Below are 4,064 nucleotides of genomic sequence, written 5' to 3'. Positions count from 1 at the left end.
ATAAATAAAAAGTAAACTTCTTACAAATGGACCAATGAACAACATCCTGGAAACTGGCTAAAAAGTTGAAGTTGTCAAAGATTTCATTTTACTTTGATTAATAATTAACTTACATATAAACAACAGTCAAGAAAACAAATATCTAAAGAAAATCTAGTATAAAATATCTCTTTAAAGACCAGAATATTTATTTCTTTTGAACTTTTTGTTGATATTATGTGCTTTCAGTAGTGGAAATATGTTGAAATTAAAAACAAACAAACTTGAGATAATATCGGGAATTTTTGTGTAGGGATCTTTTTTTATGTCATATAATTATTGGTTCAGTCTATGTCTGGTCCAGTGGTGGCCCTAGGCCCAAGGTCTCTGGGCAGTCCTTGGGGGCAGTGTCGGTGGCAGGATTAGGTGTCAGGGAGCTGTGAGAATAACAGCATTGTTCTCAAAGTTGACAGGTGCCTTTCTTAAACCTCTTTCAGGGAAATGTCTTAAGCTGGGCAGCACACTGGGCCTAGTCCTCAGCCAGCTCCTTGTGCTTATTCTGCAATAGTTTACACTTCTCCCCCATGGCCATGCCTGTGGCCTTGCCCCCTGGCTGGGCATGTGGCTGAGGGCCTCAGTTGGCCTCAGAGTTAACCTGGAAGCGCTTGAGTCCTCGCTGATAGGAACTGGGGTTTTCATCTTCCCAGATGGTAAAGTTTGCTTATAGACTGAGCTCCATGCTGAGGATGCAGAATGCCAGGATGGTCTCTGATACCTGCTCCCATTTCACTTGTCACTCCTTCTCCCAGCAGTGCATGATGTCCCAGAAAGCAGAAGTGGGGACCTTAGTCTTCATGGTGTTCTTACAGGCATGGGAGAGGGAGACCCCAAAGCCAGCACGGAGGAGGGCTGATCTGCAGTGGAAGGTGCTGCTCAGCTGGTCCAGGGTATTATACAGGGGCACATCAGGGAGCTCATCAGTGATAACACTCAGCACCCCATGAATCCACTCAGAGATGTGGTAGCAGCCGGGGTTGGTGCTCACATCATCCAGGACTCAACCTACAAAGCCCAGGTCATGGATGGGCTCTGCACACATATGGCCACCTGAGCCAGAGCATCTGCCCACAGTGTTAACACTCGGAGGCCACAAGCCACACAGAGAACTTGAACTGGTTTCCAGGGGTTCCTGACACTCAGCCGATATGTTGAAGGTAGAAGACCCCACACTATACTCAATGAAAGTCCAAGGCCTGATTGCTGGATGAGGCCTTAACCTTGGCCTGACCAGTGAAAACACAGACAAACACTCGCATGTAGAAGTCTGCACTGATGCTCCACAGTGGTACCAGAAGAGCTGGTAGCATGTGGCCTAGAGATCAAGGCTGTGCAGGATGATCCTCAGAGCCATCTCGTGATAGGTCTGACTCTTGAGGGCCATGGCCCCGTAATTGCTGTAGCAAGTCTCCCTGCTGTTTCCCACAAGCACTGCCACGGCTGTGCAGGTCATGCATAGCAGGCCTCTTTCACTCACAGCTTGCAATTCTAGGCTCACAATAGCCCAAACCTGTCACACATAAGATTTATTGTGCATGGGTTAGCCATGAAGTGCGCACTAATTCAAGGGGAGCTAGCAACAGTATGAAATACTGTGAACTGATCATTGAAATATTAAAATGTAGATACAAGAGGATTTCAAGGTTCTATCATGAGTACCCATGTCTCTGAGTGGACTGTGGGACATCTAAACTGATACTCAGGCTCCTTTTTCAAGACTCTCTTTTTATTCACCACATTCTGGATGGATGAGGCTACAGAAATGTGTCTTTCAGAGAAAGGGCCATATTAGAAATGTGCAGATACAAGCAGTGGATAACAGTAAGGCTCCAGAAGAATAGGACAATGAAAGTTTTATTCTTTTTTATTTGAAGAGGAATTAAAGAGACAGATGGGGAGAGGAGAGAGAAAGAAGAGGAAGAAGAGGGGAAGGAAGAGGAAGAGAGGAGAGAAAGATCTTAGGACTTTTGTAATTATTTCACATTAATAAGCTTAATGTTGCAGGTCCCTGAGTGACACACGTAGGCAGTACATTTGTGTGTTTGGCTGGTGACCAAATAGTTGGAGATTTACATCTACTAAGAGAAGTTTTTAAAGTCTGACAATCTACTTCTTTAAAAAAAAATAGCCACTGGAAACCTGTCGAACATATTTCTACCCTGATACACATGGAACCTCTATGAATTAGAGCTGATTCAATGAGAATTACAACATTTTGAAATGCTGCTTTAGGAAAAAACACATTATAATGCTGTATAAAAAAAAGGTTTGTTTGCCACCAGTGTTTTGGGAATCCCAAGAGTTTCTAAGATGAGGGAGTTGACAGGATCATACCATCTTGGAGCATGATTTATTCATTGGAAAATTCCTATTGAAGCCATCAAAGTGTGGCCTGTCCTTCTTACTTCCCCAGAAAATGGACATGGTCTCTCAAAAGGCTTTCACTCTTGGCTCTCAGAGCTGAGATGGACTGTCAGCGTAGAAGACCATCTCTTATATGCACCTCCTCCTGGGGTGCCCTAACCACCCACAGAATTTATTTTGGGGAAAAGAGCTATTTTATTGCAGAGGTTTTCAGGTGCACAAAGCACAGTAAAACTTAATTCTAACTCTTTTTTCCCCCTGTAACAAACAAAAAGAAAACTGCTGAAGTGGAAAACTCACCATGGCAAATACAGGCTAGCCATTAGGTTGGAGTTTTCGACACTGGATATGATTTCATTGCACAGGACACCTGTGCTCCTGTTATCTTTGGTTGCAGCTGCTCACCTATTGGGCAGTAGCCAGTGTGCTGAGGTCTTCAGGGCTATTCACAAACAGGAGAAATGCTGTTTGATCCCAATGGGTTTTTCCTCATCTCTCTTCAGCTATGCGCTTTTGCAATCTATCTTCCAAGAACCTCACACAGGTTCACTGATGCCACAGTCACAGTCCTCAGTTCTCTATTGTTGTTGTTGTGTGCCATCCAGTCAAAGCCAACTCGTGGCTGACCCTCCAGAGGCTTTTCAGAGACAGTGAAACACATGGGAGGAGATTGTCTATTTTTTCCCCATGGAGCAGCTGGTGGATTTGAACACCTTTGGAATATTCGTAGGGCACTTTTACCTCTAGGTCACTAGAGCTCCTGAAGTCCAGGTTAACCCTGTGGAATATTTAAGGAGCTTTAGTATCTAACCTTTGTTTCAGTCTGGCATCCCATCTCCCTGCTATGCGATTGAACATCACTGCTATTGGACTTGCTTTACTGTCACTACAACTTAGGGAAGCCCTTGGGTTTCATCCTGAGCTTGGGGCCCTCTACCTGCCTTCTTCTACAATTTCATAAAGCTCAGCAATTGTTCAGTTTGCCCTTTGACCAGAGATCTGAGGTTTCTCTCACCATTGCTGGGTATATGAGATCTCTTGGCTGGGACTTACTCTGTGAGCTCTTGCTCAGGCAAGAAGTATGTGAAGTGAGGAGTCAATAGACCTTTATAAATAGAGTTTATAATGGGAGGCATTTGAAGTATAGCACTAACAAACAGTGCAATATGTCAGAGGGAGAGAGAGAGAGAGGAAAAGTATGGGAGTAGGAGACTGGAGGGGAAAATAAACATCTTGCCCAGGAGTGGATAACAGATTACATTTGGATAGAACTGTAACAAGAGCTTTCTGAATTCTACATTAATAGTAAAAGCAAACAGTGGATTTCTTTGTCATCTCTTTAGGACATTGTGTCTTTCTGTTAATTGGCATGCAGCATACAGGGAGCTCAGCCCTTCACACACTCCTTAGGATGCTCATCCACACCCTATTAGCAAATATGACCAGCCAATCACCAAAGATCTGAGTTCCTTAATGGATTATTTGGAGTGTGTAGGTGGTAAAAAAGTAAAGGTGCTTAGTTGCTAACTAAAAGCTTTGTGGTTTAATCTACTCCAGAGGAATGTTGTGTGTTTTTTTTAATTATTATTAAATTTTATTAGTTTTAATGAACATTTACAGAGATTTTGGGTTTTCATTCATTCATTGTTGCACTGTTTTCTCTA

At 43.2% G+C, this 4,064-nt stretch overlaps 1 pseudogene; it reads right to left on the bottom strand.

Annotated features, from left to right (window-relative positions):
• Window positions 1–328: 328 nt before the first annotated feature.
• The window catches only part of LOC102874242, a 6,439-nt pseudogene continuing 2,703 nt past the window's right edge, over window positions 329–4,064 (bottom strand).

The sequence above is a fragment of the Elephantulus edwardii genome, unplaced genomic scaffold (genome assembly GCF_000299155.1).
Source record: "Elephantulus edwardii isolate Elephantulus edwardi_28Jun2011 unplaced genomic scaffold, EleEdw1.0 scaffold00009, whole genome shotgun sequence".
In the NCBI taxonomy this organism is placed as follows: domain Eukaryota; kingdom Metazoa; phylum Chordata; class Mammalia; order Macroscelidea; family Macroscelididae; genus Elephantulus; species Elephantulus edwardii.
The sequence above is the reverse complement of the archived record's forward strand: the minus strand, read 5'-3'. Positions and strand labels throughout refer to the sequence as shown.